The sequence below is a fragment of the Lissotriton helveticus genome, chromosome 9 (genome assembly GCF_964261635.1).
Source record: "Lissotriton helveticus chromosome 9, aLisHel1.1, whole genome shotgun sequence".
Taxonomy (NCBI): domain Eukaryota; kingdom Metazoa; phylum Chordata; class Amphibia; order Caudata; family Salamandridae; genus Lissotriton; species Lissotriton helveticus.
In genome coordinates, this window is record NC_136070.1 from 1,028,655,588 (window position 1) to 1,028,672,111 (window position 16,524).

The following is a 16,524-nucleotide window of genomic DNA, read 5'->3' on the forward strand; positions in this document are numbered from 1 at the left end:
CTTCCTTTCATCTATGGCTGAAAACTTCCAGTGATATCCAAAAGTGAGTTTCGAGACATTCCATTGATTTGGTTATACATTTGGCTTGCAGGTTATATTTTTGCACGGGACTTTTCCATTTCTTTTTAAGGCATATTGTATTGATATGGCTAAATCCAATCTTAAAGTGTGCACTGGGGCTGGGGGGGGGGGGGGGACTTTGGATGCCTTCTTGAAACGGGCAGAATCTGTTGTGGCTGAGGAAATCGAACTGGTAGAAAGGAGGTTATCCTTGGACCCATCTTGCCAAACTCTTCTTCCAACAACAACTACAGAGTTGTCTAGATGTACCGTTGCTCTCCCTGTTCCTATGGGTCCTCCTCCTCAGGCTCCAAATGGGTCAGTTTTAGATGTAAGTTTATCTATCTCCTCTGGCTCATTTCTTGTACCTAGTCTTCCCCCTTCTCCCCCAGTTACACGTACTAGGCATCTACGGGCCACACCGGCCATTAGTAGGAAAGCTCTGTCAGGGAATAGAAAGGCTAGTAATGCTCCTAAAGGAAGCTGGCAACAAGCAAAACAACCTAGGAATAAAAATTCCGTATCTGGGCTGGGTAGACAGGAGGAAAATGTCACAAATCCGGTCACTGAGGGCAGGGTACTAGGAGGATTTGAGCATAATGCACAAAATGTAGAAAATGTAGAAAACATCATGGGGGGCAAGATGTCTGAGTTTATGAGGCTTATGGACGAACGGTTGAGGTCATTTATCTCTCCAGTAATGGATAAACTTGAGCAAATAGACTGTAGATTGAATATTATTGAAAAACATATTATACATCAAAAAGTACCAACGCTTGAGATTAATACACCTGCAGTGCATTCTTTGAGTGCACTTACAACTACAGTCACTGACCTGGTGGACTCTATGATGACTTCAGTACCCCAAGTTGTAGCACCTAACATTCCATCTATAGCCGTAGGAGCTAACCAAGGAGCTAAGTCGGGTCCCAGGGGCCCAGTGGGGAGATTAAGTCCTCTAGCACAGGCTTGTTCGAGGGAGACATCGTTACATCTCCCTCCGGAAGCATGCCCGTATTCTATAATTTTGGCAAATGTCCCGAAAACTCAGGATTGTAGAGAGGAACACTGGACCACACTTAAAAACAAAGCCCTCCACTTCTTGAGTGTTAAAACAGTGCTAGGCGACCACTTGTTTAATAACTTTAAAATGGTGAGAAGGGTACCATGGGTGGGTAAAGCTAAGAAGACTATGAAGGGTGATTGTGTTGTTGTGAGTTTTGGATGCCCCAAATTGGTTGACCATATTTTGAGGCAGGCAGGATCGCCCAGGATACACCATGACTATGTTAATGTACTCCCACTGGGGTTTTTCTATCCACCTCTTAACATTGGAGTTAATAGTGAGGGAGAGTATAGCACCCAGATAGTTCCTTCCACTAGTTCTGTTGCACTGAGCAACAGATATGAGGCTCTAAGTTCACTGGATACTAATGACTGACTTTGTGGTGGAAAAGCCCCAAGTCAGGGAATAGCCTGTCCAGTTGACGATCACAGAGCGTGCTCGCCTACTGAACCTGGCTTACAGGGTTCTGTTCTCTCCGTAGGGATAGATAGCCCCACATCTACTGATGATAGAGATACTAATATTCCCCCCAGAGAAGTAGAGCAATTGGGAATTAGAAAAGACGGGGACTTTGTGGCAGGGAGATCACTTGACTTTCCAGAGAGAGCCGTAGACCATAGCTTAACATCATTGGTCTCATGGAATGTGGCAGGCTTTTAGAGTAAGGCGACATCAACAGATTGGCTGACATTTCTTGATGGGAGTGACTTAGTGCTCCTCCAGGAAACCTGGCTGCATGCTACAGAGTATAGACCTGAATACCTCAGTTTTAGTGTTCTGGCGACTCCAAGCCATAGTGGAAGAGCAAAAGGGGGACTCTTAACTTGGGTCAGACAAGACATGAGATATAATGTGACCCAATTAGATTCCAAAAGTAGTGACATACTGTTAATCCAAATTCATGGCCTGGATTGCAGTGATCTCTTTGTTTTTAATGTTTATTCAAGGGGCATGCAGGGGGGGAAACCATCCAAAACTGTCAAAGAATTGGAAACCCTCCTTGAGTTTTATTCCAATACAGGTAATACTATAGTAGCGGGAGATTTCAATTGTTGTTTTGAACCGCTGGATGGCAATGATGTGGACCTTACCCTGGAAGGAGATAGCATATGGAATATTCCTCAGTTAACACTTTCGCCAATTAAAAAACGGACGGAGGCTTCTTTACAGCTTAAGGTCCTGTGTCTTGGACAGGGGCTGCGAGCAATTAATGGTAGATCAGCTTCCGACATAAATGGGGCTTTTACTTTTAATAATGGCTTACGTAAAAGCCGCATTGACTATATATTCACCAATAAAGAGAATTGGTCCAATTTAAAGAACATGGTGGGTATAGAAAGGGTCGAAAGTGATCATGATCCTCTCATCCTTACAATCATCTTACGGAAGCCCCTAAGAGAGGAAATTCCCCCTGATAGGGTTGACATTGTTTTATCAAATGATGCCAGGCGTATTAGATGGGCTAACTGTTCTAAGAGTGAGGCCAAGTTAGTAGCAATGACGGAAATGGCCATCCAGGCGACAAGTGATCTCCAAAAATGTATAAATCAGGAGGGGGTTGTGGCAGATCTAAATCCGACTCACACAATTTTTTTTAATAAGCTCAAGGCTTTTTTTTTATAAAAAAAGGGCCTCTTTAAGTCAAATAGGCCTGTTAAGAAGGAAGGCCAGAGGTACGAGAAGTCATGCAGGACTGCGTGCAAAGCTCTGGCTGTAGCAATAAAAACTAAAGACAGAGCTGGAGTTAAAAGTGCTCGTGCACTCTACAAAAAAACACAATATGATGCCAAACGTGCTTGGGATGAGGAATATTGGAGGGAGCTGTATTGCGCAAACAGGGAACGCTCAATGTGTACCTTCTGGGACATGGTCAAGTGGGGCAGAGGGATCCAAAGGGGCAAACCAATCAACTATTTTTCGCCTGACCTCTGTGTCTCCCATTATGCCACTCAGTTTGCATCTCAAGAAATGACCATGGAAGTAATTAAGGGCCCTGTGTTTTCGAACTTGGGTATAGTTCCCTTACTCTTCGAGAAAATAGAGGTGGGAAAGGTATTGAATTCCATCCCTAAGGGCCGAGCACCTGGACTGGATTCTATTCCAGTGGACCTCTTTATGCATGACAAAGAGCTTTGGGAACCATATATTCAATCTTTAGCAAATGACATTGCCAATGGCTCGCCTATACCAATTACCTGGAAGGGTGCGGAGATCATACCGATCTACAAAAAGGGGAGAGCGCTGTGATCAGGGAAATTACAGGCCTATCAGCTTGATAGATTGTATCCAGAAGGTGGTTGCAAGGCTTGATCTGCAAAGAATCCAAGGCTGGATTGAGGAGGAAGAAGTACTGTCTCCTCTCCAGGCAGGATTCCGCAGTCGTGCAAGTACTATAGACCAAGGGGCAGATTTATGAAGGCCTTGCGTCGCCGGTGCGTCATTTTTAACATGGAAAAAATTGACGCACCGGCGGCGCAAGGCCTTCATAAATCTGTCCCCAAGTTTTTAGATTTCTTTTATTTTATTGGCGGGTGGTAGTACTTGGGGGTGGTATGCTCTTCGCGTCGTTTGTCGACCTTAAATCGGCGTTTGATTTGGTGCCTCGAGAAAAAATGTGGGCAGTTTTTGTAGAGCAGGGCATGCCACCTAGTGTCTTGTCCTTCCTTAAGAAATTACACAAGGACAATTTCGCCCAAATCGGATGGAACCAACAGGGTTACGTCACGGATAAATTCTCAATAGCGAGGGGAGTACGCCAAGGGTGCTTACTAGCCCTGACCCTTTTCTCATTATACATCAACAGGGTGATCAGCTATTTTGCGCTCCAACCGACCGATGCCCCGAAGCTGGACGGTAAGCTGATCCCCCTGTTGATGTTTGCAGATGACACTCTCTTGATTTCTAAAATGCAGCAGGGCCTCCAACATGCCATTGATGTGTTCGAGGTCTTCTGCAAGGACCAAGGACTTGTAGTAAATGTTAGCAAGACCAAGTTTATGGTACTTCACAAGTCCAAATATGTTAGAGGTAATGTGGCAATGAATGGGGTCAGATTAGAACAGACTCAGGTCTTTTCATAACTGGGAATTACCCTTGCCTCCAAATTAGACTGGAAACCACACATTACTCAGCTGGTTACAAAGCACACTCAGCTAACAGGACCTCTAACTAAGAAAATATTCCTTTCCCACACAAGGCCAATATCGCCCGTTTTGAAAATATATGATGCTAAAATAGCCACAGCAGTTTTATATGGGGCGGAACTGTGGGGTATCAGCAATCTTGCTCATTTGACAGGGGCCCACAACAAGTTTTTACGAGGGCTAACGGGCCTTCCGGCATCGACCCCATTGACTCCTCTTTTCTATGATCTGGGGTCCCTGCGACTGGAGGATAAGGCGCGCTACAGATCGGTGGCGTACTGGAGGAGACTGTGGGTTACCCCAGATCTCTCCCAGTATGCGCGGGCCTTCCTAGATGTTAGAAATGCTGATAAGGCACACAAAATCTATTGGCTGCGGGAAGTAAAATCTATCTATTCTGCCTTGGGCTTGGTCAGTTTATGGGAGGTTCCTACAGTTAATATCTTTCCCCCCAGAAAAACCTTAAGAGCTCTCTTCTGGAGCCTGGTCACAATGAAGAGATTTGGTTCTACCATTGGTCCGTCGCTGACTGCGGATTTCTTGGAACTTAAATACTCACCTACGAATGAGGGCTACTGGGATTTTATTACTGTCCCAGAGGCAAGAAAGAGATACCATCTATTCAGGTTGGGAACTCTACCAACTAATTCCTTCGTCTCCAAATGGAGAGAAAGATTTGTTCCCACCTGTCCTTTCTGCCCCACCCAAAAGGAGATCATTGGGCACATTTTATTTATTTGCCCTGAATACAAAGTTCCTAGACGGATCTGGTTGAAACCTATTTGCTTACAGCTTAACCTTCAAACAGGCTGTGAGGCATTAAGGATTCTTAAAACTGACACTAACCAGCCAGTGGTTATTGCAGTAGCTACGTTTTTACATTGGACATGGAGGATACGCATGAGTAAAACATGTCCAAGTTGAATATTATAGCCTCCTACTGTATATATATATTTATCTGGAGTTTCTTTGTAATAAAAAATAATAATTTATAATACATTTTATTCAACAGAACTTAAATTATATTTTTAACTTGTCTGAAGGATAGTCGTTTTGCTGCAAAATCCTGGGATGTCTTACATAAATTGGATTATGTAATTAATTATCGTGTAAGCTTTGCAATTGGTCTTTTTTAACTTTAATGAAATATTTGTTTACTATTGTTGTCTTTTATGATTGATTATCGAAATAAAGACTTTTTGCACTGTGACAGAGGACTTGCCATCGTCATCTGATAATATGTGGATGTTCTCTCCTGCGGGGAGGGGGGACCAACAGTTGCAGGGGCTGGGTGGCTACAGGTGGTTCATCTGGTTGCACAACCTCCCTTCCTCTGGCTCTGGCAGACGTAGATGGCCCAGATGTTGTAGGACTACAGGAAGAGGTAGATGGTGCTGGGAAAGCCCTGCACATAGGGGTGTAAATGTTCTGCAGCACTCCAGTCAGGGAGCCTATATTTGAGCTGCGAACCTCCACGTGATGATTGCGCTTCCTCTGCAACTGTGTCATCTCCAGGAGCTCTGTGAGTACCTGGCCCATCATGTCTTGGGACTGATTCTAGGCACCCAAGACCTGGTCAATGGTGGTCTGGGTGATGGCGACCTCAGTGGCCTCACTATGCTAGCCCACAAACACCCTTCCACGACCGCTACCCCCACTACCCTGTGCCCTTGCCCAGTGTGCTCCATACAGCTGGTTCCTGGGTGAGTTAGAGCTGGTGGTGCTGTGGTCTCAATATCACCCAGGACTGGTGGGCCCATGATCGGTGTCACCGTAATAGGAACACATGAAGTGGAGTATTCGGTTTGCTGAAGGATTACGGCTGGGGTGGAAGGTATCTGTGTGTGCGCAGTGAGTGTCACTGGAGCCGTCTACCCATTGTGACCAGATGGACCAGACTCCTCATCATCCTCCAGATTAGCAAGACTGTTGTCCTCACTGACAGCTTGATCCTGGGCTGGAAGGGAGTTCTCTTCAGTGACAGTTTCTGGCCCTGCGTTCTGCCAGTTGGGCCTATTGAGAAATTGAGAACATTTTTGTTAGTAATAGAGTGTATTGTACATTCAAATCTTTTGAGAGAAACAATGTAGACGCATTGAAGACAAAATAAGTAGAGATTATTGTGATGATAGCTTTTAGTTGTATTGCACATATTAGCCTAGCTTTTAGCAATTTCAAACATGCACCTTTAAATAAGCAGATAATAAGATGTCCTGAAATGTTCATGAAGTGATTAGGAAATATACCTAACATCTCACAACCATTCAGACCAACACAGTGGAGAGATGAAATGTGCAATTGACAATTCCCAGGCCTAGCTGACTTCAAAACAGACATTTATGCAACTTGGATGGATGTTTGGCATTAGTCATCACGTGAACAGTGCAGAGTCAATTTCTGGAAGTACAACTTATTTTCAGCATAGTAACTTACATAGCTTAATATTTTTGTGTCAAAACACTTTGATTTGTGAAAGTCATTACATCAATTAAATTGTTTGAGAAGAACAGGCCAACATTCAGAAAGCAACACAAACCGTTTTCAGAGGAGAGCATTGAGTAGGGATTGATCACTAGGTGGCACTTTAACATATGTTGAAATCTGGTAGATAACAGAGAATGAGCAATATGAAATAGCAATTTCTTTTGAGAAACAGAAACAGGGCATTGTGGTAGGTGTACAATTTTCTAACACTTGCAAAATGGTAAGTGGAACAGGCCTGTGGAAAATTTGCAGTAGAAATGGGCCATTTGTTGTTTTAACACTTATAGGTATCATAGCTTTATATCACTTGTATTGGAGACTGACACCTGTAATCTTATATGAGACATGGTACCTTCCCATAAACAATCTAAATAATCTGAAACTGATAGTTTGATGTTTCGATGTTATGAAAATATGTGCAGAACACATTAGCAACAGCTAACTTCAAAGCAATCACGACATTGATGTTTAGTGAGAGTTTATACAGTATAACTTACCAGATTTCACTCCACCTGGTATTTCTGTCAGGCTGTCAGTATGTAGGATAGCTAAAACCTTCTCCTCTCAGAGCATGAGTTGTAAGGTGGGCCTGGGAGAAACACCATTAGTCCTGTAGGTCTTCAGGTGACACTGGAAGGCCAGGGAATGCACCCTCCTCTGCAGGTCATTCCAACTATTCCTAATTTTCTCCTATGAGTGCATCCACCATGACTGGCAGTTCGCCCTCAGTGAAACAGGGATTTTTGTGGCCTGGAATTGTGCACAAAATAATATTGGCTACAGGGTATAACATAAAATAAAAAGTTAAGGGAGAAGTAACAGGGAAAAGAAACCAAAATACCGAACTTAACTGCGAAATGCTATGCTGTCAAGTGTTGTGGTGCAGTGGAATGGCAAGGGATCATGCTATGAAACAGAGTGTGTTTTACAGTGTGGTATGCAGGTGTTTCCATTCGGCCAATGGACATCAGGGGTGTTCTACTGGCTTCCATCTAATGGCCACAGTGATGGGGCATTGTTGTGTGCGTACCGCAATGGACTCACTCCATCTGGGAACCGTCACAAGGAGACCCCAAGCACAACTGTGAAATCTAATTCTGCTCGGCGGGAACCCTTTGCCCTGATAGCACTGGAGTAGAATTTGCCCGTATTGCTGTCTGCTGCGCTGGCAGTGGTATGCAGTGACCGCAGGGGGAAACACTCTGTCAGAGCATATGGGGAGGTAGCCTGCATGCATCTAAATAAGGTGGGTGAATGGCTATCGACTCGCCAGAGTACTAGGAACCAATGCTATGGTGGGATGCCAGTAAGACCGCCAAGGTCTAAATCAGGGCCAATGTTTGAAGGTAAAACTCTGAGGTGGAACGTGCTTTCTATATCCAACCTGTGCTCCATCGCAGTCAGCCTTAACATGTGCCTTGGTACAACCAGAGGACTGCAGTTGGCGCTTAATCCTTTTGGGGTTTTTTATATTTAAACTTTAAGAAATCATAATTCTGGTTCCCCTTGTTGGTTTTTCTCTTTCTGGTATTCTTTTATTTAATGACATCTACTCTTTTCAACTAAATTGATTTGAGACGTGTGCTGTGTTGTGTTTTGACTTGATCACTGTTTTAGTTCCTCTTACATACTTTACTCAATGCCTCTAAGGTAAAGCCTGTCTTCTCGGTGCTGTAGCTACAAGGGAGTTGAGCTCAGGTTTATTAATGACTTTAGTGGTTCATCCTAACAAGGGTTGTGGTTATTACTTGAGATGGGTTCTCCACCTCTCAAATATTACCCCAATCTCTTACACACTGATTGTTCTTTTTTCATAGTCGCATATTGTTTTATGGCTCTCTATCTCTAATGTAATAAATAGAATGAACCTTTCCTGATTTACTTATAAGGGTTGCTGTCTAATTTCAGACTTACGCTAAATTGGGACAGGTCTATATCCAGCTCTCTGTGTACAGGAGCTCATACATAATCACATGAGCTCCCTGGGTTACATTACAGAAGATCCTAGTTTATTTGGGCTTGTAGGTTAGTACTTTCACTTCGTATCTTAAGGGGTCATTTAGAGAATGTCTCAATAATGGCCGATGCCATATCTGGCCAACTTGTGGTTTACCTCCTCCCATTTGGAGGTGCTGGAACACCTGGATTTGCACCAGAGGATCTTCAGAACAAACCCTTCACCCGATGGCTCATTTGTTACGGACTGCCAGAAAAACAATTATATCTACCATGCAAGAAATGGTGGATCTCTTTTACTTTGAATGTTAAAAATAGCAGTGTTGTTTATAAGCAAATATATGTTCTGATTACTTTATGTACATCCTTGCATGTCTCAGTCTCTCAGTTTGAAAAAGTTTAACATGTATTGTTTTTGGTTACAGCATAAGTGTTTTTAACAATTAGTACTTAAATCCTTCAATACCTTGTAACGTACTACTTCCAGCTTCTGTTGCTGATATATGTTTTTTACACCAGGATTCTGGTCGGTCACAGGTCTACTCTTGTCCTAGTTGACTCTTTAAATCACTGCATTGAAATGATGATTTAAGATCACATTTTAAAGTGTTGCTTTGCTATTCTGGAACAAGTTTATCAAGCTGAGAGATTGAGTTTGAACTGTGTTTGGGGATTAGTGCATGTAAGTGGCAGGACAAAACAAAAAACAGGGCCTCATTAACACATTAAAATATAAATATTTTTTCAGTAGCAAAAAAACGGGCCTCATTAACACATGAAATGATACTTTGTTTTAGTGACTCATGGGTAAGATTTATTTATTTATTTATTTACTGGCTTGTATAGCGCTGGTATCGACTCCCATGGGAGCATCTCCGCGCTTTTGACATCTGCCACAGTGCAATCGGGAGAACGTAAGCTGTCTAAAAGCTGAAAAGGAAGGTCTTTAGCATCTTCCTGAAAGGAAGGTATTCTGTGCAAAGCCTTAAGGAATTAGGAAGGCTGTTCCAAAGAGACGGTCCAGCTATTGAGAGAGCTTTACTGCCCTGTCTTGCCTTCCTCGCCCTAGGCACTACTAAAAGGCCTTGTTCGCTCGAGCGAAGAGGGCGGACGGGCTGATAGGGGACAAATTTGGTGGCCAGGTATGTCGGACCCATACCATTGAGACTCTTGTGTATGGTACAGCATACCTTAAATTTAGCCCTCTGTCTGATGGGTAGCCAATGAAGCTTTTCCAGTAGGGGCTTAGAAGGGGAGCGAGGGGGTGCATTTAGGACTAGCCGGGCAGCCGTATTCTGGACTACCTGCAGTCTTGCCATGACTCCCTCATTGGCGGCTAGCAACAGGCCGTTACAATAGTCCAGGCGACTTATGACTAGTGCCTGTACCAATGTTCTTCTGCTGGCATCTGGCAGGAGGGGGAAGATTTTGCGTAGCATACCAATTATGTGGAGGCAGGATCCCACTACCTGGTTGGCGTGTTGCTTGAGGGAAAGTTCCTGGTCCAGCCGGACCCCCAGATTTTTTACAGATGGTTTCGGTTCTGGTACTGGGCCAAGATCTTGGGGCCACCAGTCCGGAGTCCAGAGTTGTCTTACCCCCCCAAACAACATGACTTCCGTCTTTCCAACATTGCATTGTAAAAAGTTGGAAGACATCCAGTGTGCTACCGCTTTCATTCCCAAGGAGAGGAGTTCCTGATTTCAGGTGTTAAGGTTTTAAAGGGAAAGAGGAGTTGAGTATCATCAGCATAGGATATAGGAACAAATCCATATGCTCTCAAGATGTTAGCCAGGGGTGCCACATATATGTTGAAAAGAGTTGGGCTCAAGCATGAGCCCTGTGGCACCCCCTTAGTGATCTCAACTTCCTCTGACCGAAAGTTGCCCATGATTACCTGTTGGGTCCGATTGGTTAGGAAACTCCTTACCCATTCGAGGGCTTCATCTTTTAGGCCGATGTTTTCCAGCCTGGTCATGAGAATGGGGTGAGATACGGTGTCAAACGCCGCAGACAGATCTAGTAGCACCAGGATGACGGAGAACCCCCCATCCTGGTACATATGCAAATCGTCTGCGACTGACATTAAAGCGGTCTCCGTACTGTGTTTGGGCCTGAAGCCCGACTGTGATGGATCCAGTACTCCTGCAGACTCAATGTATCTCGACAGATGTTTATTCACATGTTTTTCTGTGATTTTGCCCAAGAAGGGGAGTAAGGATATTGGTCTGAGATTGTTAAGCTCACTCCAGGAAATGGTGGTTTTTTTCCTGAGAGGTTTAACCAATGCCTTTTTCCATCCAAGTGGGACCTGCCCCGTACTAAGTGAGAGATTTATTAATCTCTGGATGGTAGGTCCTAGGGCTTTGGCTAGAGTGGGCATAATACGTGCTGGGATGATGTCTGTGGGGGAGCCGCTCTTTATCTGGGACGTAAGCGCCAGTACTTCCTCAATCTGGATAGGGGGAAATACAGAGAGGGAGTTCTCAGAAGGGAGAGGGCTAGCAGGGTTTATTATAAGGTTGTTTGTGGTACTGTATATTAAGTTGGAAAGTAGAATTTTATCATAAATGGCATCGATTTTGTTTGTAAAGAAGTGAGAAATATTATCGCATAGTTGTTGCGATGCCACTTCCGGACTTTCACAAGCAGTAGGTTTAGTGAAGGTCAGTAAAATCTGATACAGAGTCTTAGAGTTATTGCCGGCCGCCAAAAGCTGTGAGGCTATATGGCTCTTCCGTGCTGATCGGATTTCTTTGTGGTAGGCTTTCAAAGACTCTTTGTAGATATGTTTGTCGCTGTCTAGGCGGGAGACCCTCCATTTCTTTTCTAACTTCCGTGTAGCTTGTTTGGATAGTCTCAGGCTTTCCGAGAACCATATCTCCTGTTTAGGAGTGGGTTTAGGTTTAAAAGTTCTCAGAGGGATGGTCTTATCAATTGTATGTGACAGCATTTCTTCATATTCTTGTAAGGCTTTATCTATGTTGTCATTTCCACTCATTGTGGGCTTCCCAAATGCTATACAGAAGTTTTCCTGAGTTAATCTGTGCCAGGGTCTTCTTTTACAGGGTAAGGTCTGATGTTTTTGGGTGTGAGGGGTGGGAAAGGGGGTGGAGAATTCCAGAACATAGTGATCTGTCCAGTCTACTTGGTACGGGAGGGAACATTCAATAGATAAAGAGTTAGTAAAAATTAGGTCCAACGTGTGTCCTGCCGTGTGGGTGGGCCCTTTGTTGATCTGTTTTAAACCTAGTGAGCTTAGATCACTAATAAAAGTTTTAACTTCGGAGCTGTTTACGACCTCACTGTGAATGTTGAAGTCCCCTAAGAGAAGGAAATCTGAGTTGTCACATACATAGGGTGCCAGAGCTTCCATTAATGTCACAGAGGTGTTTTTACATGGACCAGGGGGGCGGTATATTAACGCTCCTTTCCTACTAGATTTTGTAGAAAAGTTAAGATTAAAAATCATAAGTTCTAGCTCAGGGGTACATATTTCATCCAGAATATTAACATTGATTTCCTCCTTGTGTACTATCGCTATCCCGCCACCGATTTTCAATGGCCGATCCATCCTGGTTATTTTGTAGCCTATAGGGATTCCCAGTGTTATAACGGGTGTTAAATGGGGTTTAAGCCAGGTTTCTGTCAAGAAGCATAGGTCCGGCTCCCTACTGGAGATCAGATCCCATACTTCGACGGAATGTTTTGATAGTGACCTGATATTGCAAAGTATGTTTTTACTGGTGGTTTTAATCTTAGTATTGGTAGAGTCATCAGATGGATGCCTTGTATCATGTTGATCAATGTAAACGCGAGGATTGGGAATATGTGCTATGCTCGTGGGGGCCTCGAATTGAGTTTTACAGTGACGACAGGAAAATGGACCCTCAATATTGTCTATCATCCTGTTAGAGCAGTCGCTGGCGGAGTTACGCAATATATTTAGTAGTACCTGTGAGGTATAACGTAGTCGGTGTGCTCGGTGATTGGACATGGTAGCCGGCCCCCGGCCACGTCCTGTCGCGGACGGGCGCAGACGGGCCTCTCTCTGGCTTCTCTCAGGCGCGTCACTGGCGCTTCCCTGCGCGCGATCGCTGCGCGCTCAGGGTGACGAGAGGGCTAAGTAGCCCCTCCTAACAGCAGGCTAGAGCGCTAACCACTCCGCTAATGTGGAAAGCGGAAGTGGTGTAGTGCCGGTAAAACGCGACCCAGTGTTCCCCCAACAAGTGTGTGCAGGTATCAGCAAAACAGGCTGTTTTAGTTCAGGTAGTGTGTAGCAGGTAAACACCAATTTAAAAATAAACGAGTACAATTTTATCAAGTCCGATTTTTACAATTTTAAAAAGTGAAAGTTTCACAGTTCTCAGTTAAAATTTACAGTTACTATTCTGTTTGGAGCACTGGCAGGCGTCAAGTAGCTCGGTCGACACTGCCACTGTCTCCCTTACCACCGTCAGCGGCCGGCTCCTCGCTGCCTAAGTAGCCCCTCCTAACAGCAGGCTAGAGCGCTAACCACTCCGCTAATGTGGAAAGCGGAAGTGGTGTAGTGCCGGTAAAACGCGACCCAGTGTTCCCCCAACAAGTGTGTGCAGGTATCAGCAAAACAGGCTGTTTTAGTTCAGGTAGTGTGTAGCAGGTAAACACCAATTTAAAAATAAACGAGTACAATTTTATCAAGTCCGATTTTTACAATTTTAAAAAGTGAAAGTTTCACAGTTCTCAGTTAAAATTTACAGTTACTATTCTGTTTGGAGCACTGGCAGGCGTCAAGTAGCTCGGTCGACACTGCCACTGTCTCCCTTACCACCGTCAGCGGCCGGCTCCTCGCTGCCTAAGTAGCCCCTCCTAACAGCAGGCTAGAGCGCTAACCACTCCGCTAATGTGGAAAGCGGAAGTGGTGTAGTGCCGGTAAAACGCGACCCAGTGTTCCCCCAACAAGTGTGTGCAGGTATCAGCAAAACAGGCTGTTTTAGTTCAGGTAGTGTGTAGCAGGTAAACACCAATTTAAAAATAAACGAGTACAATTTTATCAAGTCCGATTTTTACAATTTTAAAAAGTGAAAGTTTCACAGTTCTCAGTTAAAATTTACAGTTACTATTCTGTTTGGAGCACTGGCAGGCGTCAAGTAGCTCGGTCGACACTGCCACTGTCTCCCTTACCACCGTCAGCGGCCGGCTCCTCGCTGCCTAAGTAGCCCCTCCTAACAGCAGGCTAGAGCGCTAACCACTCCGCTAATGTGGAAAGCGGAAGTGGTGTAGTGCCGGTAAAACGCGACCCAGTGTTCCCCCAACAAGTGTGTGCAGGTATCAGCAAAACAGGCTGTTTTAGTTCAGGTAGTGTGTAGCAGGTAAACACCAATTTAAAAATAAACGAGTACAATTTTATCAAGTCCGATTTTTACAATTTTAAAAAGTGAAAGTTTCACAGTTCTCAGTTAAAATTTACAGTTACTATTCTGTTTGGAGCACTGGCAGGCGTCAAGTAGCTCGGTCGACACTGCCACTGTCTCCCTTACCTATGTAAAGTCACCCAGTCAACGGAGCTGTGGTACCCTTCCACTTAGCATAAACTTTACCATTCTACACAGTTCCGTAGGAGAACATGCAAGATATATGACGGATGGCAGGTAGGATATTTTCGAGAAGCATATGAATTATGCAAGTGGTCACCCACAGCAGTGGTGGATCACCACGTTCCTAACTTGGGGACTGAGGGACTCATTTATGAGACTCCTTGGGCCTCCGGAACGTCACTTTTTGTGACGTTCCATGGCGCAAAAGCCTGCGTGATATTTAACGGGCAGCACTAAGCCACTTTTTTTGGATTAATGCGGCCTGATAAATATCAGTCCCATTAACGCAGTGTTCTGCGTTAAGGGGGAGTGCAATGGGTGTTGCTGGGAGCGTTCCCAGCAATATCCACGGCCTTTTGACACTTCCCCAGATTGACGAGAAATCGTAGATCTGAGGCTGCCTCAAAAGCTTACGCCTCCCAGGGGAGGTGTAAGGGAGGCACACCTCATTTTTCCGTTTTCAATGTGCTCTGCATTCGGCAGCGTACATAGAAAGAAGAAAAAGCCTCTTGTGATTATTTTTTATTCAAGAAAAAAAAGAAATCCCATTCCACTTTCACCAGTGAAATGAAGAATATCATGCCCTTCTGTACATTTGTGCTGGAAGCAGAGGGAGAGGAGAGAGGAGACACCTGCTTCAAAGTTGTATCCACCCTGGTTAAAAGAAGCTTAGTCTTACAGCCTCGACTCCCTTGCTATCACTCCTCTGCCATCCCTCATGAGCCGAAGTAAAAATTGGGAAGCAAGAAAGGAGATACAACAGACCAGCCGTACTAGGCCGATAGGGCATGATCATTGGATATCAGCATTCGTTTGTTGCTCACACCACTTGAAAACAGGAGACGAAAAAGTATGCTTTTTACAAACCTTCATATCCAGACTGGCCACATACTTAACAGAAGACAGCCAATCAGAAAACCTGGGAGGGGAAACCGATATCCACTGCTTGCAAATTTCTCTACGTGCTAATAGCATAAAGTAAAAAAACAGCCTTGACTTGTCCTCTGTATATCTTGCAAGTGAGTCTTCACAGCCAAAAATAATTGAGATACCGCTTACCTTAATGTCAGACCCCAACATAGAGGACAGAGCCTTATTCACATCAGACCAGAAAAACTGGATCTCAGGGCAATCTACAAACATGTGCACGTCGTCTTCTTTCAAGCTACCACACTTTGGGCAGGCCACATCACCTCCGCTCCCAAACTTTGACAGCCTCTGTGGCAATCAGTACGCTCTGTGGATGGAGAAAAGGTGATTTCTCCTTAAGTGAGCAGGTTTTACATATTTAAAAAGCGTATACATTGATATTTGCCACTTATTTTCCAACGAAGAATCCGGCAAGCATCTTCCCCATAATTCTGTGGGTAATGTAAAAACTCAACCAGCAGCCAGTAGATCGTCGCCAACTCTTTTTTATTTGGTGTCTCATCCAGAAGTCTGTCCTCCAGTTCATTCGTATTTCCCACCCTCAGGCGTGATTCTTGGATCCAACTCTGTATTTGTATATATTTAAATCTAGATATTTGTTGACAGGATAGGAGGTTGCACGTCTCCCAGCTAATTAGTTGCACATCAATTGTAATATGATTCCAGTTTGTTAGACCTGCCTCTCTCAATGGTCTGGCCAAAGCATCTTTTGCCCATTCCGGTGAGCCTGGTGAGTCCCAGATAGGGGCCATGGGACTATAATATGATATTTTAAGCACTTTTCTGACCCTATACCAGGTTTCAGCTAGGCCCCTCAGGATCTTCAGCCTAACTTTCTTGAAGTATTTGGGGTCTGCGTTTTTAAACATAAACCTTGGCTGCCTCCTGACTCCTGTCTTGCCATGACTCCCAACAGTCTCCCAATTTCAGATAGTGTGGGTGTATTCAATAGCATTTTCCTGTTCTTTAATAAAAAATCCCAAGATTAAAAAGCAGGTCTGGCAATGCTAAGCCACCTTTCTCCACCCTCCTTCTTAATTTCTTCCAAGCTATTCTTGGGACTCTGCTTGACCAAATAAAACTGCTGATTTGGCCTTGCAGTTTTTTAAGCATTTCACTTTCAAAGGGAAGAGGGATGGTGTCGAACAAAAATGTTAGCTTGGGGAGGATCATCATTTTTATTAAATCGACTCGACCTAGCAGAGTGAGTTGGAGATGTGCCCACATTTTTAAAAGCCCACTAATCTCTTTTTTTGCCTTTTCCAAATTTATTTTTGTGAGTTTAGAAATATCCTGTGGAATCATAACC